Here is a 24,908-nt window from a genome sequence, read left to right on the forward strand (position 1 = left end):
AAAAACTAAACTTAAAATGAAATTACATCTTTCCTTAATCCAGATAATCAAGCACATCGCTCCTTGCAACTTCCTTGCAAGTTGTTGTATTAACCATTGCTATGCACAAACCAATTTTATTAATAGTTGTTGCAACAGTATTCAACAGACAGTTTTGGTTTGGTACTAGAGAATAGAAGATGTTTTATGTTTTGTTTATATCTGAAATATAAGCAATTGAGAAAAAAAAAATCAGCTTCTCAGAAGGGGCTTCTACAAAAGCAGATTGATGACCCTAATTTTCAAACTTGACAGTGTTCTCCTTCAGCTCGCTACACAAGCAAGCGTAGCAATTAAAAAGCAACCATCCCAAATCAGAACCACTGTTGTCTGACAATTTTTAGCTTTCCAAAGTAAGTTGGTTCATAAAGAAATTACACCAAAATTACAGAAATCACCACTGAAATAGGTGTTAGCTGTTAATCGTCTAGGCCATAGGAGCAGAGTGATGCAGAATATTAGCAACATGCCATCTGAACTGCCGTGTCAGCATTAGAAATTCTTCCATTAGGCATACAGCTCAAAAATTAGAGACAATTTAAAACATCATGTTTTGCAGCTGTTTTGGATTTCAGTCATCATGCATCAATAATACATCTAAACACATACATTTACAATTTCCAGTTAACTTTCAGGTCAGATCCTGACTCTATTTTAGGAATATCAACCCTACATTCAAAAGGATAAATACACTTCATGCAGATACACCCAAGATACAAACACTTCCCAGACAGGCACAGCCTTGCTCTCACGTCGCAAGGATGGGTGGTATGGCAAAACCAGCTGCGAGCAGAGCCCATATTCCGCTTTTCCCTTCAGCGTTCTAGAAGCAAAGATCAAGAGAAAAAAATCCTTCCCCAACTCCTCGAGTTAATTATGGAGATACACAGTGTATCTGGTCAGTCCATATGCATCACGTCTTCCAGTCCAGGTGCATAAACTGCGCGTGCAAAGCTCACGCGCATCCCTGCATATCAGGCTTCTTGTTACATCACTCGTATGCTCCTTTAGCCCCTACAGGAACTCCATCCCCGTACCAACAGCCACATAAACAGCAGCAGCATATGATTTTGCAACCAGCTGCACTATTATTGTCAGCCAAGATAATTAGTTCAGTGGTAGCTGAAAAGGTGCAGCTACAAGTTTAGGCGTACCCTAAAATGACTAGTTCAGATATTCCTCACTCCTCAGCTATTAAACATGACTTTAGAAAATTCCAAGAAATGTAACTGCCTAGCTAATAAAAGTAGATTATTACTGATGGGATTTAACACAAAATTTGCATAAATACTAATGAAAGCTACAGCAGTAAACAGGCTCCATGCATCGTGATGAGATTAAACAAGAAGTCTGATAAACTGATAGAAAGTTCTGCAGTTTGTTTAATCTTTTAAAGAGGTAGTGAAAATATCTTTTTATTGGTTTCACATTGTACTGGCATACACCCAATCATTTCATGTGCCCAAAGACAGTTTTTTGTGAAGACAGGAGCAGGAGTTAGAAAGAAAAATAAGCAGGGCACTAAAAATTTGATTACAAGCATGCGAGCACACACACAGAGCGCACCCTGTGAAGACAGATCCAAAACATGAAAGAGGACAAAAAGACAGCAATACTTTTACTTTCAGACTATCTCCTTAGATAAAGTATATAAAAATACCGCTATTGACCATCACTCAATGGAACCAAAATGCTCTCTTTGCAGCAGACCATGAGACTAAGCAGTAGCACAGCGAAAGGCAGTCAAGCTTGGAATTACATGTGTTTTCATCAGGTTCCCTGAACCCAGGCAGTATTTATCAAATGGGCCACTCTTTCAGGACTTTAGACCCTTATCTAATCTATGCTGACAGAAGAGAAGAGATGAGATGAGCTGAGAATACATGGCAACACTCACAGCTTTTCAAACTACCTGTGCTAAAAGTATCCCTGTCTCCAATAAGAAAAGTGATTGTAAACTTTTCAAATTATGTCTCGGGTGTAAAAATACTGAGCTGCTTGATTTCAGCTTAAGTGATAACACTGACTAGAGATCCACATGCAAAGCCCAGTTTCCCAAGGCCAAAAATACACTCCTATAGGGGATGCATATTGATACTGACAGAGTAACAATCCTTTTGTACATAATTTTGAAACATTTTAAAAGATCCAGAGTGAAGCAGCTCTTCTTTCCAGTCATCTGTAAAATCTGAGGTGTTGACACCATACAAAAAACCCCACCAAGTGGTCCATGAAAGCATTCTGCTGAATGAAGGCTGGTTTCCTACAGCTTTTAGCATCACACTTGAACCAAACTGTCTCCAGATGCCCTGCGTCTCTGAGACTTCGGAGAGTCAAAGAAGTGCTGACTGGAATGAACTTCTGTCCAACCTCCTGCCCAAGTGGGAACTATTGCTAACAAAGATTAAACCACTTCTGGGGGCAACCTCTTCCAGTGCTGCTCTGCCCCTGCAGATAAAAGTTCCTCCCTACAGTTCAATCCCAAGTTACAATTTGTGCCATTACATCCCTCTTTTTGCCATCTGCCGCTACAAACAGAGATCAGCTTCAACGTCCTTGTAAATGCCCTTCAAGAAATTTTAGGCTGCTATTGGACTGTGCTTCAGCCTCCTCTTTTCCAGACTACGTAAACCCAAGTCTGCCAACTTCTCTCTTGCAGTCACATTCCTTAAGCTCCTCACCATCTCCACAGGCCTCCTCATGGTCCCCCTGCAACTCTTCTACCTACTTCTTGAAGTGAGGGGCCTGCAGAAGTGAATGGACCATTCCAGACAGCCCCACAAACACCAAGTAGAGGGGATGATACAAACTTTCCTTGAAGTGCTGCTTCTAGTGTAGCCCAGTGCCTGAATTGCTTTATTTGCAACAGCTCATACTCAGTTTAACATAACACATGGAGTTATTTGCATCAGGTGCTGAACTTTGTATTTCTCCTAAGTCAACTTCAGGTGGTTTCTGTTGTCCCAGTCCTCAAAGTTTTTGATCTCTCTCTGGATTGAAGCTCTACCATCCAGCATGTCAACAAATGTAACTTAGTGTACCTGCAAATTTGCACAAAGTGCATCTTGCTTCATGACCCAGGCTGTTCATGAAAACCCTAACAGTATCAGCTTCAGTATCATCCCCTAGAGTACTCTGCTTATTAAGGACCACCAGCTGATGTAAAGCATCACTAACCTTTCAGCAGCTAATTTTCAACCCATCTAAAATTCCACTTGTCCATGTCTAGCCAATGCTTCTTCAGCTTACAGATGAAACCCCTATGGGGGACAGTGCCAAAAGCCCGACTGAATTCAAGGAATACGTAGGTATTGTTCTCCCTCAGCCCTGTAGCGAGTCATTTCACCCAAAGCAGTAATAAGGTGAGCCAAGTACAATTTGCCCTTGCTAAATCCATGCTGACTGTTTCTTACTATCTTCTTGTCCTTTGCACGTTTAGAAATGAAAATATACTCCATGATCTTTCCAGGCCCAGAGGTGAAGCTGACCCGCCTGTAGTTGCCCAGATGCTGCTTCTTGCTTTTCTTAGAGGCAGGTATAATGTCAGCCTTTTTTTCATTCATTGGAGACCTCCCACAGTTGCATAGTTTTTCTGTAGTGGTCTCACATCTGCCAGCTCTTTAAGCACCCTCAGCAACTCCCATCCAGTCCCATTAATCTGAATATATCCACCTTCTCCAAGTGATCCCTAACCTGTTGCTCTCCAGCTGTTGGCTGTGCCTCTATGCATATGCCAGTATGTTTTTGAGAAAAAGGCAGGGGAACAGGCTGTTCCCTAAGGCAAATAAAGCATTCAGTGCTTCCATTTTTCTGCACCATCATATACTAGCTTGTCTCTCCTATTCATCAATGGATCTACAGCTTGCTTGAACTTCCCTTTGCTATTGATCTACTTTAAGAATCCCTTCTTGTTACTTTCACTTGTTTTTGCTCTAACTGGACTTTTTTTTTCCTTCTTGATTTTGTCCCTACATGACCAAGCTTTTGTACTCCTCCTTCATTATCTTTCCTTGTTTCTGTATGCTCCACTTTTTGTGTGCTGCCTTTCTGAGCTTCAGCTCCCAAAGCAGTTCCTTGCCTAGCCAAGTGGGCCTTCTTTAAAAGTCCCCAGTCATCTTGCACAATGGGATGTTTTTTTCCTGAGTTCTCAATAGAAACAAGCCTTATGTGGGCAGACTGCGGAGCCTGCAACTCGGGTGCCCGTGCTTCTCACCTCTGCCTCCAGAGCCCTACAGTCACCTTCAATCTGCTGGAGGCTTTTCCTGGCCACTTCACTGATGCCTGTCTAGATGAGCTGCCAGGGAAGCAGTCAGAAAGCCAGATAAGCTGTGGCAGCCTCTCTGCAACACCATGGATCCAGACTCCGGGCAAGCAGCAAACATCCCCAGGTGACCGATCTGGCTGGCAAAGAGGATGCTCTGTCCCACAGAGGGCGAAGTCATAAACCACTAATGCTTGTCATGGCATCCTCGTAGGATGGGTCTGAATTTGGTGACACGAGGTGTCCAGCCTACAGTCCTCCCACCAGCAGAAATCATCCATACTCCTCTGCCGAGGAAGCCCAGGCAAACAGCCACGGACAGAGACGGAGCCTTCTGTGTGTGCATCTGCCAACTTCCCCCCACTCCAACGCTTAAAAACTGGTAGGGGACACCTACCAAGGTTAATTTGACCTGATAGCTGGGAGAGAGAACGAGCACCACAAGCTGGGGCTAATCCAGCCCCACGCGGGCACCAGCTGGCCGGCCACATGGCAGCTGCCCGGGGCCGCGGGCAAGCGCCTACTGCCCCTCCACTACTGGAGCGGGTCGGAGACAAGTGCCGGGGAAGGGAGCATAGGTCCTCTTGGCTAAAGGCGGTGGGAGACTATTTTAGGACCACTGAGATCACCACCCATCTGGCCAGCTTGAAACACATTTGACAATGAGTTAAAATATGTGACAGGCACAGAAACAGGCAGTAAAGTTACATAAGCTTTTTTCTTTTTTCCCCCATCAGAAACTGGGCTAAGAAGTCACCCCTACACAGGCATACGTCCTCCATATCAGCAAATGGGTTTTGCAAAATCCCATTTCAACTATTATTTATTTCACTCACTGAACATGAATATCATCCCAATTTCCTTCTCCATTCCTTCCTCCTCTAAATCCTGCTTGGCACTATTGAGATTGTACAGCCAGAATATGCTCTTTTTCTTTCTACATGACGAAGAAAAGATACAGGATGTCTCCACAATACATGATTTTCTCTAACCCCCTTTTTCCACCAGTCTGCTATAAAAATCAGGATTTCTTTTATGCCTAAACACAGGAGATGAAACAAGTGCTAAAAATCCAAGTCTTCCTGTTGGACAGCTTTATCTGTTACCCAGTTCCATCAAGAGATAATCTAAATGGCCCAAGAGTATTAAAAACTTAGTGCAGATTTGCTACCATAAAGTTGAAAATGTAGCCTTACAGAACATAGCATATTTTTCCTTACATTTAGAATATGTTAAAGAAATATTTTAATACTAACCACTAACAAGCCTAAATGGTTCAATAGTCCATTATTTGGGAGATTAACATATTCCACATTCCTCAAAGTAGAGTTAATCCAAGATATAATAAAATTAAGAACAAAAATGAAAAATAAAAAAGCTTGAGTCAAATCTACAGATTGGCATTTTAGCTGTAATAAAAGACAACAAATCTAATGTAGATCTTTGTGGGATTTAGGCAACTGATGTAAAATGGGCAAATTATATTGATTTTTGTTTCTCTTCAACATTTATAATTTAGATAAAAAAAAGAAAATTCCAAACAGTATTATGAAAAACAGAAATGAAAACCTGCAGGTTCAAGTCAGGTTGCTCCATGCAGTCCTTTTTATAAATAAAATTCAAGAAAGACTAATTAATTTTTCCTTCAGTACTCATTATCACCTATGTCATGCTTGCTGAAGTCCTAGCTAACAACTGAAAGTGCAGGGTCATAATTTCTGACATGTCAGTTATTGCTAGCCAATGACTGAGGCTTAGTTTTAATAGATGCCACAATGCCAACTACCTTCAATCAGGCACTCTTAAAAGTCACCACAAAAAGCCTTTGCATTGCTGAAGCCAGAAAATAATCTTATGAGGAATGGAAGGTGATAGTACAACATTATTTAATGTACTATAGGGTGAGGGTGAGAACATAAACCAACCTGTCATTGCCTAAGAAGCTGGACATAAAACATGTTTTTCCTGACAAGTCTAATTGTCAAGTTGCAGCTCAACAGTCAGTTTTGGAAGAGGTCAGATTGCCTGTGCTAAGCAATGGTAACTGGCTAGATGCAAAGGGAAGCTGCGAGTTCAGCATCAGTTTATCCAAAGCCATAGTAATACTCGAGATGTGGCATTAAACTTCATCGTCTAGATTGCAGGAAGGCAGGCATTTCAAGGAGGAACAGGCAAATCTATCTTTCAGTCCCACTTTCCTGGAGTGGAGTGGCAAAGTGATGTTAGCTGAAATAGAAACTACTGTAAAAATAATGAAATAAACTACTGCTGTATTCTTTAGAAAGAGAATTGACTTCTGTGGATTAATAGGCAGAAAATTACTAAACAATCACTAGGCTTTATCAGTAGCCTTCCCCCTATCCTCTAGAGAAGAAAGCCTTCAATTGAAACATTTTTGGCAGGTGAACCAAAGCAAATTAGGCTGTATTCTTTCCAACTCTATTCTAACACAGGGTCTTCAACACAAGATTACATTTGCAGACCTCCCATTTGAACAGAGTATTAGTTATGCTGTCTTTGCAATTTGGAAAAAAAACCCCACCCAAAACCCCAAAAAACAACAAACAAAACACAAACCAACCTACGCAAACTATACAACTAAATGTGAGAAATATTACCCCTTCATTCATACACAGTCCTCTTTGTAAGTCAAGACACCTGTGACTGCTTGGTGTGAGGGGGAACCTATGGAAATGTTTCTTCAAACTACAACATGAACTAAGGAATATTGCAGTGATTAAGCAGAAACTCGATCCTTCCCCATCAAGAAAAGAGTCCTTCTTTTACCTTTCTTGGAGTATTCCCATGAAGGCGTAGTTTGGAGAAAAGCAGGCAGCACTAGCAGTCTCGATGATTGCATACCTGGGTCTGTAATATCACAACACACCAACCACCAAACCACCGCAAATCATACCAAAAAAAATAATCTTTGCTCCTAAAAGATGCTTTAAAGTTGCACTGCTGGCACTACTAAATCTCACTGGCTTCCATCTAGATATTTTAGTATCACACTAAGAATGGGTGATCCAAATGCTTCTGCATCTGCCTGCATTTCAGTGCTTCACGAGTAATGGAAATGCTACCGCAATCTGTTCCTATGGATGCCATAAATGACTCCACTCATTGGCATTTCAGATTTCTACATAAGGGGAAGTACTTCTGCAAGTATGAAAGAATATCTAAATACTTTCCACAGAAGAGTGCTGTCTTGGTATGCATGTTGGAAATGGGCTTACAGGATGTTGTGATTTCTTACAGGATGTTGTGATTTAACCCGGTTGGCAGTTAAAACAACCACACACCCATTTACTCACTCCCTGCTCCCAGTGAGATGGGGGAGAGGATTGAAAAGGAAAAAAAAGTAAAACTCAGGAGTTGAGATAAAGACAGTTTAATAGGACAGAAAATGAAATAATCATAATAATATACAAAACAAGTGATCATCAGCACAATTTCTGACCATCCGAAGTTGAAACTTGGGGTCTTGCTGAGCAGACCCCACCTCCCAGCCCAACCCCCAGTTATATACGGAGCATGACATCATATGGTATGGAATATCCCTTTGGCCAGTTGGGGTCAGCTGTCTTGTGTCCCCACCCAGGTTCTTGGGCGACCCTGCCTTCTCGTTGGCAGGGGTGTATAAGAAGCTGAAGAGTCCTTGACTACTTGGCAACAACTTAAAACATCGGTGTGTTATCAACACCGCTCTCATCCTAAATCCAAAATGCAGCACTATACCCACTACTGGGAAGAAAATTAACTCTATCCCTGCCAAAATCAGGACATAGAAAGAGTCCCCCTCCCAAAAAAAGAGGTGGAGGTAATGTATTTTTAAGCATCACCACTCTAATTTCAGTAACCATTGTATTCCTTCTGTTCTACTGAAGTTCATGGTAGAATGAATCTTATAAACCGTAAGCAGTAATTATGATTCTTAAAAGACTGCCTTTTGTCACAAGGTCTTCAGAAGCTTTTAAGAGAAGATGACAAGCACGCAGGCAGACTTTTTTTTGCCAGACAATAGAAATGTTACTTAAATCAATCTTGTGGGAAAAGGAAATAACTGCCACTTTACTATGTAAATATCACCATGTTCAAATACCACCACTTACTGGAGTAAGGATACAGATTTTATAGATGAAAGGTTTTAAAGGGAAAAAAAAAAAGGTGGAAGGATTCTAAGGTTTGGAATTGTAAGACTTATCTATTTTCCAAAAGCTATTAGATTTTTTTCCTCACTGTTATATTTGTTTCCACTTTTGGAGATTAGTTTTATAACTTTAATTTCAAGAGCATAAGAATTCTTTTATAATTAATTCTTGTCTACCAATAAAGACGAGAACCACAGCCTCTGCGTTTGTAGATTCCTCTCCAAGTGCAACATCATTGTCACGGTGGTGTCCAAGAGTTCAAGCGGCTTTCCTTCACTAAGCTGCAAAGATTTAGCCATGAAGGAACAAGCCGGGTAAACCCTGCCTGGCAAGCATTGGCCAGGGCTTCTAGCAAGCAGCAAGAGAAGGAAGAGACACAGACACAGCTCCTCTGGACAGCAAAAGTCTAGTAAGATACTACAGGATGAGGACACCCAATTTTAAATAATCAAATCAGTAAGAGACAAATGGACATTAAACAGCACTTCTGGAACCATCTTATCTTTGCCTAGTACAGTAGTTTAGATTTTAACCTTCTGAAATAAGGAGGGTTTTGATTCCTCTGTGTTGTTTCCTGAAACACAGCCTAAACTGAACAGAAAAAAAAATTTTGTTTATCTAGACTTTCTCATGTTATTCCTCCCAAATTCCTTTACGCCCTGTAGATGCTTTCCCTTTTCCCAGACCTCTCCTCTTTAGGATTCTTCTCCTCATGCTTCATTCTGCATCAACTTTTGGTGCCATTCCCGCCCCCAGAGCCGTGACAAAAATTGAGCTCCCTCCCTCATCCCCCCCAACCTTTCAAGTGGATCCTACTGCTTGGCCCTCCCAGCTATTTTTCTCTTCCGTCAGTGCTGCAGCTATGACCCAACACCTAGCTCATATGACCGCCTCACCACAGGCAGCCAGGACGGCACAGAAAGATGCCATTTCACCAGAAGAAAGGAGCACACAGAGAAATCAAAGGCTGTGTAGAGAAGCAACTAACTCCATCTCACACTCCTTCCCAAAAGCCTCCCACCCACACCCAAAGCCTAGCGCTCTGCTGACCTGTTTCCCCATCTGAGGGGGCTTCTCTTACAACCGAAACACACCACCACTGCCCACAAATGTGCAGAGAACAACCAACACGTGAGCCTACCCCTGTCTCTAGTCCACTACTCCTAGGCTGGTAAGAGGTATCAAAAGCAACTTTGAGTCGGTTTTTTCTGGGTCAGAGCTCAAAATGTTTGGGTTGTTTGGCACAACAGGGCTACAATGTACTGCTTGGAGTCCCTGCAAAAACAAGGTATAGGCGTGCTCACTGCTGTTCCATACTGCAGCCCTTCTGGGGCACAGCCACCGCAGCACAGGGGGTTGTTGATTTGACACTGAGACGGGCCTGCTTTAGATTCAGCAAAAAGTCCTTCAGATAAAAAAAAAAACCAAAACAAAACAAAAAAACCCATCCCACAACAAACTATTAAGGTTCCCAAAACAATGATACATGAGCGTGCATCTCAAGAGGAAACTAATTAGTAAACTGGAGCACACAGTCAAAAAGTAAGCCACTGTTTGCAGTGTTTAAGAATGAGAAATATTTAATTAACAGCTATGCTTACAGGCTGAAACCAAAGATTTGTTATTCTGAAATGACTTCACTGTCAGTGGTTTCCAAATAAACAGAGGCAGAACTGCAGCAGACTTCAAACTAAGTAGATCTGACTGCAGATTCAGTGTACGCACCCAGAAAGGTGATGCAATCTAGACTTACACATCAACTTGATCTCAGAGAAACTCAAAGCATGACATGTTGTACAAATGCAATCTTTACGCAGTGAGAGGCAAAGGTGCAAACAGAAACGTTGCTGTGGACTTAAACATTAAGACAACATTGGCATGCAAAGATAAATTACACCACACGTTGTGTACAAAGCACACACCCATAGAACCAAAAGCTTATTAGGATTAAAATTTCATCAGATATTTGTTTTTGAACTAGATTTATGACAAGAGATAAATGACAAACTATGCAAATCACTTCAGCCACCTGGCAGGTAGGGAAATTTGCTGCAGGGAACAAACAAGGAATAAATAAATGAACAGAGAATACGTTGCCAGGCTCGGAGAGGAAGGGCTACAAGAAAATGGACTCTCTTCCCTCCAGCGGAGGTCACAGCAGTCAATGGGAATTATTAGCATCATTCTTGTAACGTGAGAACAAGCCAAACTGCCAAGTAATAGCTATGCTGTAATAGTATTTCAAACATTAGCTTTAGCAGTAATAAAGAAGAAAATTTATTTTCTTTTAAAGAAAAGGACATTGACTTCCATCAAGAAACTAGTCAATTCTTCTCTCATTATATTTTTTTCCTGTTGAACTCGGTGCATCTTGCCTCGAAAGATCCCTGGCAGCCCTGCAGCCTGATGCAGGGCTTTTCACTGTACCAAAAATCCTGTCGCCACATACTAAAAGTCACCAGTATTACACAATAACTTCCCAGAAACCGTGGCTCATTTTTTTGCTTCTGATTAAATGATGTTGTCTACTTATTACAAATTCATTGATAGAAGCTCAGAGAAGTTAAACATGGAGTGAAGGAATTCCTGAAGGCTTAACGTCCGTGAATACCTTTTCCCACTGATGAAATGCCTGAGCTCACGGCCCCTGCAGACACTGCTGGTTCCTACTCTCATTTCTGCCCACACAACATCCCACAAACAAAAATAAGGCACATTTCTGTTTTGGTTTGTCCATATAACAATGGCTTAACCTGATGGATTATATCCTTATGATCAGTTTTGAAACTGATGGTAAGTGCAAAAACTGATCTTTGAAGGAAATGCTGTGCACGCAATATGCTGATTTACTGCAAGGAGAGGTCTCCGTGTCTGTTTTTCCTCAGATGACACTTTTATTCAAACTACAGAATCATTACGATATAATATGGAAGCCACCTATCCCCAGACACATCTTGTTCAAGTTGTTCATGTGGTTTTTGACAAAGAAAAAAACCCAACCAAACAAAATCCACCAGGTAAACTGGGTTATACCAAACCTGTTTTCCTCCTCCTGCCTGAGGAGCTACTTGCACACCCGAATGTGGAACATGCTCTAAACATAGAATCATAGAATGGTTTGGGTTGGAAGGGACCTCAAAGGCCCATCTAGTTCCAACCCCCCTGCTGTGGGCAGGGACACCCTCCACTAGACCAGGTTGCCCAAAGCCCCATCCAACCTGGCCTTGAACACTTCCAGGGATGGGGCATCCACAACCTCTCTGGGCAACCTGTTCCAGTGCCTCACCACCCTCACAGTAAAGAATTTCTTTCTAACATCTAATATAAATTGACTCTCCTGCAACTTAAACCCATTACCCCTTGTCCTGTCACTGCGCTCCCTGATAAACAGTCCCTCACCATCTTTCCTGTAGGCCCCTTCAGGTACTGGCAGGCCGCAATTAGATCTCCCTGGAGCCTTCTCTTCTCCAGGCTGAACAATCCCAACTCTCTCAGCCTGTCCTCATAGGAGAGGTGCTCCAGGCCTCCGGTCAGCTTCCTGGCCCATCTGCTGGCTTCAGCTGGGTAACACTACAGAGCATAACTCCCAAATAAGAGTGGTTAGTGAGCAGAGTGGTTCCCCCAGGTATAAAATGTTCCTTTCACATCCATTGTTTCAAAGTATTTAGTTGTATCACCAGGTTTTTTCAGAAGGCAAATTTAGGATATATGTTTTGGGAGGAAAGGAGAAGCAACAGTATCTAGTCACTTGCATCAGCAACAGTAGGTTGTAAATCTGACACTGGATGGCACGTGACGAAGAAAAAGGACATCTGAAATGCTGAAATACTATTTACTATTGTTATGAAGGCTGCATAAAATTAATAGCTCCTTGGACTGGAATGATGAAGAGAATAAACTCCTCTAAGTATCTATTTTCCCCACACATACACCTTGTAGTGACAGAGATGCGACGTTTTTCAATAATATAAATTCTTTATTTTACTTTTGTTTGCTTGCTTTCTCCTTTTTTTCTTTTTTATAGAGAAAGGATCATTTGGTCCATCAGTATATTTGGACTTGCAGCCTGTAATTCTGCTTTGTTCTAAGTGTTCATCCGAGCAGTTAGTTATTGCTTTCCACATTTTGAATTTCTGGTGAGAACAAACAGTCTATATTTTTTTTCCAGAAGACATTCAGTAATATATCCATCCAGGTCGCACCCTAAGCATACCTCCCCAGTCAGACCACCAGCTGGCAGAGGCTTGTGAGCAGAGTGGGAATTAAAAGGACAAGCCAGATGTCAGAGGGAACAACTGCTCAGTGACAGCACTGCCATGGTAGGAAGAGACTTCTCACAGAAATCTTGTCTTAAATTTCAACAACACATGGCCATGAGCCCCAGGCATGCTGCACAGTGTGGGAAATGAAATCTCTAGTTACACTGAAAGAACAAGAGGTACAGGGCTATCCACAACGTGGCACTACACGTACCTTTTCCTGTTAACACGATTTGGGACTTCCCCCCCCCCTTTCAAGTCTGGATGCTCAGAATTTCAGCGACGCAGGAAGCACATCCCAGCGTGCAGCATCTTCCCCATTGTCCGTTCCTGCAGCAGGAACCTCGCCCCTGCCCGCACACCTGGCTCCTCCTCGCATCCCTGGGGACCAGGAGGCAACACTTCTCACCCCCTTTGCCCTCTACCTACCCCACAGGCCCCCTCAATGGCAGGGCCTGCCAAATCCCTGTCAAACCACAGCAAGGGGGTTGAAATTTGGCTTGTGGCAGGAAGGTGCAGTGCCTGAGCAGCTGTTTCCATACATGGGGAAAAAGCAGGTTACTGGACAGATGCTGTTTGCATCCCTGATTCTGATCTACCATCAGATGGACCATACTGGCCAGGAATACGCAGTTTCAAGAATGTGCTAGATGCTCTGTAACTGAAGACAAAGCCATACTTTTAAAAATAAAAATCTAAATTAAATAAAAAATTAATAAATGTGTAAAAAAAAAAGTGTCACAAGATCTGAGTTATCAATAAAGAACAGATTGCAGAGATGTTATATCCTTATGAAACCCAACCTGGTTCTGAAGGGCTTCTTTACTACGGTTGTTTTGGTATCTCATTGAAACTGAAAACCTAATCAGTTTAGACAAAAATATCACCCAATTACACTTGCTGCCGATGACTCCAACTGCATAGGAAATGTGAAAACAGTTGAGTGTGAAATAATGCAGTCTCAGACAGAAAACTCTGGAAAATTATTTATCTGCACTAAGGGGGCCACGAAGATGCACTTCACTTATTGAAGAGGCAATCAATAATGACAAGTAATGTTAAGTAATACTAAAAGTTTGTGCAAAAACAGAGGGAACCAAAGTCGTATTGTAGCCATAATCCAGCCGAGTTAAATGTTCAAGTCCACTCCTCACCATACAATTTCTCTTAGCAAATGTCCACATAAACCAAGCACTGCTCACCGCAGTCAAGGTGCCTTTTCAGAACCCTGACATGCAGAGATGCCCTTTCTGCAATCCTGCTTCCAGCACACCCACACACACTCCACTCCTCACTCCTCTCCTGTTCCTTCGCTCTGCTTGTGCTTTTTAAACAGACTAGGAATTTTAAACTCCTTACAGGAAAGACTTTTTTTTTTTTTTTTTTTTTTTTTTAAAATAACCAAGGTTTTCAAATGCTGTTGAACCCTTTCTTTAAGGCACATCCGCAGTACGGAGAAGGATGTTACAGACAAGACAGCCAGTCTCAGAAAAAAGTAATACATTTTTTTATTCTATTTTTTTGCCCACTTGATCTCATATCCGCACATCTCCACTGCACTGTTTCTTCTGAAACCCAAGCAAACCCAGAGAGAGCAGACTGCTCTCAACGTCTCTTAGAAATCCTAAGTGATTCTTACATATTTCACTTGAACACTGCCCTCGGAGAGCCTGTGGGAGGTATTCAGAAAAGCAACCTTTGGTTTCATGATGCTTGTCCCCTGAAGCTTGATCTATCGCTGACAAAGAAAAAGAGACTCTTCCAAGGAGTGGGATGCAGCAGCTGCTGTCGGCTTGAGCAGTGACCCCCCTTTTGGAGTAGCCATCTTCTCTCCCTTGACTACGGGACGTGCCGGAAGAACGGTCTCTGGAGGCCTTTCTGTGCATTAGCACCACTGAAGACCATTCTCACCTACCGCTGCAGATGACTCCTCACTTAAATTTCCAGGCACATTCTCCTACACTTCCCTACCTAAATCCATCACTCATCTCCTGCTCTCTAAATCTAGCACGTTAACAACTGTGAGAGGGTCCTCTAAATATATTTAGTTTACCTAAATGATACTTACTCATCGGTGCCACGTGCAAGTCTGCTATTACTGGATAGCTTGCTACTAACAGAAAGATAAAGAAGCTTTTCACAATGCAGTTAAGTTATAGAGGAGACAAGTAAACATAAATTAAACAGAAGAAGTTTGTGACGGAATCTGTTAGTGAGCATCTCAAATGGAGACTCTATGCTTGGCAGCTTGTTAGCAAGATGCCCATGTTGCAATGTATTATAGTGTGCTTTTTAAATTATGTAATGTACCTACTAGCAAGTATGAGAAGTAGAGTATGTCTAAATCTACTATCGAAGTCTATTCTGTCTGTAAAGTCATTAGCACCCATTCCCATATTGCAGAGTTTCATGAAAGAAATCACCCCAAAAGAAGTCCAGGTTCACAGGACATGCTCACAAGTCTCAGGTGTAAGTCCCTGGACAAACTGGATGAATTTCCACTGTATTCATACCCTGTAGGAAAACACATTTTCAAGCTGGATCTGAGAGACAGACCCAGAGTCATGGGTCAGTGCCAGAAAGAAGCACATTAAAGGACTGTAAAACCAGAAATAAAAGCCCTTTGGATAAGACACAGCTAATGAATTGCTGCAAGTGATAGAAGTGAGAAAGACCAATCGGCCGCTGATTCACATGACAGCACCACGAGGACTGACAGCAATAAGAACAAACAATAGTACACAGATTCCTACAAAAAAAAAAAAAAAAAAAAAAAAGCTCTGTTGAATGATGTTTCAAGTTTCTTCATTTAGCTATAGTATACATTTTGAAAGGGCTGACAAACTCCAATTACAAATGGGCAGACCAGAATGACCCTATGCTGTCACACTGCCTTCCTTACACACCGCTCTAAACAACGCTCCTCTGCTACCCTTGGTATAAGGATGAGATTTCACTGCTAAAAACAGCCGACTCCAGGAGGTTACTGAAATCTGCTCTTTGAGACTGTAAAAAAGGAAATGAATCATTTATTTTAATCTTTCTTGTGAAATATCCTAAGAGGTCCAGAGGTCCAGAGATCCTCCTTCTCTCATCCTCCTCCAGTTACAACCTTCCCATGAGAACTCCTCTCTAGATTGAGTTATTCATCTGAGTAAAACCAGCTTACAGCATTTTTTTTAGCAATAAATATCACTTTCCAACTCATGATAGCAAGTTCTGTGCCTTTGCTTTCTGTAATGCAAGAAATGACATTCACAAACCTCTAAGCAAAAAGCTTCTTTAAAAAGTCCCAACCATTCTCGATGGGTCCGGTCTCCAAAATATAATGGCTATGCATCAGCCACACCTCTGCCCAGGTTCTACATGTTATTTTTCCACATTTTTCAATAACACAATAAAAAAAGGTACATCCAGTTTCTTCTTGCTAACAGAGCCAAGAAACAATTCACACAAAAGTTGCCTTTAATTATCCCTAAAGGGAGGGAACACTTAAAGAATATGACTATCTAGCTTGGAACGAGTTTTCAAAAACTTTACGTGAGCTATCAAAACAGACCATAAACGCCACTGATAAACTCCAGAGTTTGAATCGGAAAGGATATAAAGGGAACTGCTGATCTTTAAGCAGCAAGGGGAAATGCAATCTGGTGGTTAGTCCACTGCCAGCGTCCAGCTGAATGCAGTCCCTCTCTACTCCCACTGCCCCTTCGCAGCGTTACACAAGCAACGCAGTACTCGGCAGAGATGAAGCTCTGGAGAAAAGAGAGCCCAACCCAAGACGTTGGCAAAGGAGACATCTAGACCAGTTTTGTGCAAGACCACACCTTAGCCGCCTTTGTTGAACCAGCATACCACTTGATGTACTTACCTCACAAAATCTAGCAGATTAACTGAAACAATAAACTTTGCTCGGTAATGTCACACTATTGAAAAGAAAATGTAAGATTAAGAGTAAATACTGCACTTCCCTCAGATCCAGTCTTGATCGCACACCAGTCGCAGTATATGGGGCATTATGAATACCTTTAATGCCTGTTTATACCTATATAGTTCATGGCTAGGTAAGGAGACAGATATCCCACTGGTCCCAAACAGAAACTGCTAACATTGCATGTTATTCAACCTTTATTGCAACCAATGACTTTGGGATTTGGATTTAACAAGGTTGTGGTTTTATTCTGGTTTAATACATTCCTAAAAAGAAGAGGCTGTGACCATTGAAGATCTTTGGCCTTCCATCAGTAGCTATAGAAAAAATTGCCAGATTCAGGAAGCCAGGCTAATGAAAACACAGGTCTGGACCTGCCTTGACCAGGACAGTCTCTTCACTGCCAAGGCCTGCTTGGTTAAGGGGAAACAGCACAATGTGTGACCTGATTTTGCTTTCTCTTGTTATTTATACAGACAGACCAAGAGCAGACCCCAGCCTCATCTCTAAAGAGCCCAGTTGCAGCTGTTAGGTAACACACTTTCCATTCCGAGATATAATTTCACTTGTGCAAGAAGGGGTAAGGTTAGGGGTTGCTACAGCAACTGAAGTAGGGCAGCGCCAGTCAACCACAGGAGTAACGGGAGCATAAATGCTGGGATTTTAGTCCTCGCCAAGGATGGACATTCACGTTTCCAGGGGCCAAGCGCACACAAGGGTACCGAACGCCACACGGCCGGGCTTCCCACACCACATGGGTTGGCTGTCTGAAGCCATGTAATGAGCTCTAAACTAGTTTTAATACAGAAGCAATGAGGTTTGGGGAAGATGTTGCTGCTTGTAACAAATGAAATAATATTCAAGACTGCTGTGTCTTCCAAGTAGTATTTTTCCAGGCACTTACCAAAAGAAAATAATAGTACCAAGTTTAAAAAAACAAACAAACAAACCAACAACCCCGCAAATAAAAATCTCTGCGTGTTGCCTTATCACTTCTCTACAATCATAAAATTCCCAGGAACAAATCATAGCTATCTATTACATTACCCTAAACTGATACCAGCCTGGGCCCAGCTCTTTCCCCGACACCAATGGCCCAATCTTACACTCCCCACCCAGGTGGCTGCCAGCCAGCATGGCAAGAAAGGAAGAAAGGCAAGTGTCAGAAGCAAGGTCAGAGTTTAGTTTTTATATTAAAAGCAAGTGAGTGTGAGTGTGTGGGCAAGCACCACAAATATGGGGTTGGATAGTCAATGTGCAGAGACCTGTATTTTAGATTAAAATGGCCAACTACAGGAAAAAAAACCCTAAATACTTTCTGCAAACCCAGATGGTTTACCTGGTATTGCCTTCTAATAAACAGCTCCTAAAATAAAGCAAAAAAGATGAGGAAAGAATTATTCTGTTTTTCAGCTTCTTACTTGACTTCTGACAGAACTTCATTCACAAAAAAACCCAAACCCAACCATTGTTTCTCATCTACTTCTTACAGGCAGGCAGCTCCACTTTTGTTTGCAAGCACAAAGCACAAGAAATCAAAATACTTTTCTGAAAACAAGAAGGGTCAGTACTGGAATGTAATGCTCAGATTTTAATTTCCAATTTAATTTAAGAAACTCCACATTATGGAAGACAACTGTTCCTTCCAAAATATAGATATGCTGCTCTCCTGCACCCAAATTCTTGTCACATATCCTCATGCTCTGCACTTAGAAAATGCAACAGGCATGAGTCCAAACTGAAACTGGTTCACAGCTAAAAATTATTTGCCACCCCAGGCACTCTGGTGCAGTGTCAGTTCTGGGTAAGTTCTAGGATACACTATTAAAATTATTATTGAAATTAAAATTATCCTGGAAATAGCTGTGGAACTTTTTTTGCTTCTTACCTCCAAAAACATTTTGAAATATTTATTCTTAAATAATAATTATAAGAAACAGTGATAATTCCATGAAAGTTTAAAAACAAACTAGAATAAACAGTAAAACCAAGCTAGAAAGTTCTAAAATCAGCTCTAATATCTTCATATCCATGTTTTCAACATTTCAAAACAAGCTGACTAATCAAACTCTTGTTCAGCTATTTATGTTTTCTGCAAGTTTTCCCTTTTAGTTTCCATGTTTCAGTATAAAAATACCTAAGAACAGAAGCAAAAAAGTTTACAGAAAGAAGTCATAACCAGTATGAATATCACTAGAGTCCTAAGTTTTCAACCAGAAATTATGAAGGAAAAAAAAAAAAAGAAAAAAAAAAGACTGAAAAGGTGTGAACCTACCCACTGGTAAAGCTATGAATGCGCAGGCTTCGCTCCAATATTTTCTCAAGCAATTTTTTATCGATGGCACTGCTGAAACAGCACCCCTGCAACACTCCAGATGCTGACAGGAGTTTTTATTCTTTTCTGAAGAGGCATTCATGTGCATGGATGGACAAGAACAAGCCATGTCAGACTCTGTACACTGAAAAACAATCTAGTTAAAAGCTGGAAGCCCACTATTGCCATATTTCATACTACTGCCTTATTTTCACATTGCGAATGGATCCTGCCATTCTTTGGAAGACACAGCAGCACACAGAAAAATGCTTTCTTCTTTCCCTCCCTGCCCCCACCAAACCCTCCCCATCTGAAACCGTCTTTTTGCTTGTGTTTCCAAATATCACTCACCATTATTAATGGCTCAGAACTAACAAAGAGATGCCTCAGCAAATACCACCATTACAACTACCGGGAGAGTCCATCCTCCCTCACGCTCTGCAGAGTCTGTCAAAAATTCACATTGCCATCAGCAAGTAGTTGATAAAATACAACAAAATGCAATTACACATCTTATGTCACAGGCATTGAACTTCAGCCCTATGCCGCTGCTGCTGCAAAGGACCCTATATCCTTACAGTACCGGGCAGCTGCTTTCTCCTGTCTCTCGATGAAGCCTCCAGAGGCTAATTATCTTGACTACATGTTTGTCAAAACAGCTTTTAAAAGTCTACACAATGCATCAGGTTTGCAGATGGAGAACTGTAATTGTCGGTGGTCATTGCCTACAATAGCAGATGCCTGTTCAAGCTTAATACATCAACACCCAACCTTTATCCTCAGTAAAATTCATGCTCCTCAAGTGGGGAGCTGGAACCCCACTCTGCCAAGCCTGGAAACATCACCCTGCAGTGGGATGGGAATAAAGGGCCTGGGGTGATGCATTTGCTTCCCCCTCCCCCAGCACTTTGTTAAATAAACTCTATTCCGGTTTGCAAAATTACTGTATTCAATCTTTATAAAGAAATGTTCTGCATTGTAGATTTGTTATGGTTCAGCACTTTGGCTCAAAGAAGCAATGAAATACAAGCACAGAGATGTAAACAACTGCACTTTAACTCTGCCAGACAGTTATGAGGTATAACTCATCGATATATTAAAAAAAAAACCAACCTGGCTCCAGAGCAGACTTTTTTAAAAACCTGAGAGGGCCAAAAATAATTCCCGATCCCAGCAATAAGACACATGTGTGTGTGTGTGTGTTTGTGTATATGCACATATATATAAAAATACATGTATAAATATATAAAAGTAATCCCTTGATACTAATTCCCTTCAGAAGAAGCTGACTTTCTTCCCCAAGACCCCTCAAGGAAAGTTAGAACTGTTGTTCTCCATCTAAAGTGGAAATGCCCCAGAAGACAGACAAAACACAGCTCACAAACGATACGCAAGTTTCAGTTGCAAACACGTATTGGCTTCATCTGGCTACACCACCAGCCTTTAGACAGGAACCTTTCAATTCTTTATCTTGTTTCTTATTTTATATCTGCTATCTCTGTCATCTCTCAGCTCTAATACATTAAGAAGTCCCCCCACTCCTTTTCCTTGGATCCACCATCCTCATCATCTGCAATTTAATCTGACATGAAGTCCTTGGAAAAGCAGAGCAGAACATAACATAACGGCTGGGTGGTTTTTTGCAGCAAAGTCATCACCGTGGTTTCAATCCATCCTTTGGAGGAGGCAATAAGCCACAATCTCACCACATATAGTTGGTGCCCAGATGAAAGAAAAGCTTATGACAAGGGCAATTCAGAAATCAGTTGGACAGCCATAACTCTGCATGAACTACAAAGAGTTTTGCAGACTTGCTCAATTTATTATTTTTTTTTCAGCAAAAAGAAAACATCTCAAAGCTTTCATGAATTTAACCTTGCAGAACAGTGATTTCTTTAATGTAATAACTACCTATTTATAACAGGCATGGCTACAAGACTAAGAAAAGCCAGTTTCCACTTCATCATTTTCATATATTCCCCATTACTGTTTTCCTGTATCCCAGAAAAGGGGTTTGCAGTCCAGAACATTTATCAATGTGCTTCACAGGGCCCAAGAGAGTATCAATAATGATATACAGACTAGCATGGTGCCACCTTAATTCAAAATGCAATTATGTTCAACATTTGTTTTCTGAGCACAGCACCCACTCAGTATTAATTTCATAGTTACCAAGACAGAGGAATAAAAAACCCCACCACTATGTCCTCCTTAGACTATAAACTTTTTTCTTTTTTAATAATTATTAAAATAGGAGCAAGATGACATTTATTAGAGGAAAATTTCCACCTACCACTAACGAACTATGAATCTGTAGAAACAGACTGCACCTGGAATCTGCATATGCAAAAGCTCTGAAAAAACGTGAGAAGGGAGACATCTAAGATACATACAATTTTCGCTCCTTAACCTCATATTATGCTTTTAAAATATAGCTAATCTAGAGCACATCACATACAAATTCTTTGCAAACTCTAAAACATCCTTAGACCACAACAATTTAGCACAGGGTTGGGTTTTTTTTTTTTTGCAAAACCCTTTTGCATGAACTAAGCGCTCCCTCACATTACCTCCACATTGCCTACACCTTTATGAAATTTGAAATACCAGCTCTAAATGGTACCAAGTCACTGAAGTCCCATGGGACGGTCCAGAGACTACAAATAACTAGAAGCACTACAGTTCAGATCACTCTATAGACCCAGGGGATTGAAGGAGGTGATACGAGATCATTTTACTGACCCGACACCATGGCTGGACCCTCCCTGTCCCCCACCTCGGTGGAAGTGCCAGCTGCTCCCATGAACTACACCGATGTCCCCGTTGTCCCACTCAGAAGGGGGTTCTCTGCTTCTGGCCAGCTACTGCTGATTCCTTGGTTTCTGAAGAAGGGCTGCACACCACTGCTGTCTTCCCATCCTGTGTGGAGTCAGAGGTTGCACAGTGCTCTCACGGGACTCAGAGCTGCCAAGATCACTTGTTCACCATGACAGAGGCAATTTAATTTTGGTATCAAAACTTGAAAAAGTTTTGATATTTAATTAACAGCAAATATATTCTAAAATTATCTCTCGGAAACCTTCTTTCTAAAATGACAGCTGTGTACTACTTACTGTGCTCCTAAGATTATATTCATTCACATTATATTATGTAAAAATGGAAATATTTCTGAAATTCTCTTTTCATCATTTCTCCTACAATTTTGAAGAAAAAAGTCCCCCTGAATGTTAAAAACATGCTTTTGTATTAGCTCACTACTTCCATAAAAACAGCATATATATTTTACATCTTAAAAATCATCACTGGGCTAATTTCGGTATGTAAATCTTCAGTTGAAAACACAATGGTATTTATGATGCCAGAGTACATAAGTATGTTACACGTTGCTACTATAAATCCTTGCAGTTCAATGGGTCTGAATAGCAACTGTTTGAACACAGAGAGTTCTGCAGACTTTTTTTTTTTTTTTCTCAGACATGTCTTGCACAGTACCTCCAGCGCCCCAGGCAGCTCAGCCAGGACTCCTGCAAACCTTGCCTTTGCACAGACCTATCAGTACGTGGTCTATAGCATTTACACACATTTAAGTGCAGCCAACGTTGAACTTATAATGCTGTCAATTATTTTCAAGTTCTTGATGCACTGTTCAAGTTACAAGTCTTGGATTATTCAATACCTTTCCCTTTTACGTGCTTAGGATTTTTGGTTTGTTTGTTTGAAATTAAAAAATTGTAGTGCCAGGGGATCAAAAATTGCAACAGGAAGAAAATATTATTTTATAACACATTTCTGGGCTTGAGCAAACTCCTCTTTTCACAGCGTAGGCATCTTTCTTATATAGCCTCACTGAAACTGAGAAATCAAACTTCTTCCAAGATACACCACCATAAACAGCCACAAACTTTTCATGAAACGCTGCTCCTTTTGCAATAAACATCGTTTTCTCTTGTTCTCCTTTTCCTTTTGTTAAGTATTTTATACCAGGTGCTAAAACCATTAGACACTGATTTTCATTTAGCACTGAATATCGCATCTCTATTTTGCTTCTGAGGCCATCCTGCCAGCTCCTGACATTCAGTAACAAGTTTTCTCAAGTAATTGACAACTGGAGAATCTTTCAGACTGCAGCTAATAAGTGTAATAAGTTTATCCAGATCTTCTTTAGAAACTAAAGATTTATTTCTTTACAAACAGATTTTTAAAAGTATATGCACAAACACACACAAGAAAAGCACTCATTTATTTATGACCTTTCAATTAACTTTATGCTTTCTTCTCCAATTCCAAAGCTAATCCTTAATATGGAGCTGACATTTACATTTTCTGCATCTTAAATGTTGAGTGAGAAAAAGTCTAACAAAAAACCTGACAAAACGCATGCTGGAAAAGGATTTTCAAAGACAAAGAAAATTTTGATGCAAGACAACCTGATCTGCAGCAAGGACTGTTGTACTGTTGCTACTTTGCACAACAGCTGTAGCCTTATCCCTTTGATGCACATAAAGCGTGAACTGCAAAGAACTCTTTTCATTGGCAAGTAACTTTTCAATTTATTAGAAACTTTAAAGAAAAAAAATATTGAGTTATGATTACCCTTTAATTTCATTCGCAACATTTTCCAAAAGCTGCAACATCCTCTTGCATATGCAAATACACAACCCAGTAGTCTAGTATGACTGCATCAATGTTCCTTCTTCACAGAGTAATAGTAACACTCTAAATCCAAAGGAAATTACAATCCTAAACTGTTCTTCAGAATCTGAAAGGAAGTTCAGTTAGGTTGCCCAGAGACATTGTAGATGCCCTCTTCCTGGAAGTGTTCAAGGCCAGGTTGGATGGAGCTTTGGGCAACCTGGTCTAGTGGAGGGTGTCCCTGCCCATGGCCGAGGGGTTGGAACTACATGGTCTTTGAGGTCCCTTCCAGCCCAAACCATTCTATCATTGTTTGACTCTAAGCCTCTTCACCAAACACCAAGGCTCTTCCACAGAAGCAGCTGTCCCCAGACATGGAGCTACTTGTCTTTCCCTAAAAAAAAACAAAAAAAACCAAAAAAAAACAAAAAAACCCAAAAACACAAAACAAAACAAACCCAAAGTCCCTTCTCCTGAAGAGAGACTGTTCCCTTGAGAACAGCTGGGCAAAAAGGCAACTTGCAGCCACCTCCAAGCTGCCTGGCCAGTCACCAGAAAGACCAAAGGCTGAGACCAGTCTTCCTCAAAGCCTATGCACAACTTTGAGCCTTTCCTCTCCATGCCGCTGTAGACTTCCACAAGATCTGCAAGTGTAATAAGACCTCTGCTTCCCTGCCAGATGGGTGGGAAAAATTACCAAAACCCCAAATTACTACATCTTGAACTGAAAAAACAACTCCAAATACCACCTCAATTATTACTATTACCTCAATTTGGAGTATTACCTTTCTTGAACTACATTGTAAAAGTAGGAAAAAAATGTGTGCTATGAATATTCTGTAAATTACCATTCTGTATTATTTTTGTAGCTATATCTGTATTTTCCCTGAGCTAGAGCTTCTGAAAACCTCTGCATTGCTAGCTATCTTCAACATCCCAACAAGAGAGAAGATTTTTTTCTCATCTGCAAAATGAGTAAGCAGCCGACTAAATTTAGCATAAGAGCATTCTTTTCCTCAGAGTCTGCCTTTGCATTCAGTGGGCATCCATCAGAAACAGACATGGTACTTCCATTTACTATGTAAGCATACAAACACCAACATATAAATTTGCTGTGAAAGCAGAGTACTGTAAATGGACAATTTCATGGGCATCAGCAGCAAAGTTCCACTTTCCAAAAGATAACAAAGAACCCTTCCTGAAGCAACATTAACTCTGATTTTCCTGCCATCTCTTCTAATGTACCAGGTTTAGGTCTTTCCTGGGACAGCTCAGACATATCCTCTCTAAATGGCTAATTCTTCTATCACCATCCTGAAAC

The 24,908-nt window shown here is 41.1% G+C and overlaps 1 protein-coding gene across 3 annotated transcripts in view; it reads right to left on the bottom strand.

Annotated features, from left to right (window-relative positions):
* Positions 1 to 24,908, bottom strand: part of FRMPD4 (FERM and PDZ domain containing 4) — a 420,939-nt gene that overhangs the window by 166,765 nt on the left and 229,266 nt on the right. The gene's annotated exons all lie outside the window — the stretch shown is intronic.

The sequence above is a fragment of the Balearica regulorum genome, chromosome 1, assembly GCF_011004875.1.
Source record: "Balearica regulorum gibbericeps isolate bBalReg1 chromosome 1, bBalReg1.pri, whole genome shotgun sequence".
NCBI classification, from domain to species: Eukaryota; Metazoa; Chordata; class Aves; order Gruiformes; family Gruidae; genus Balearica; species Balearica regulorum.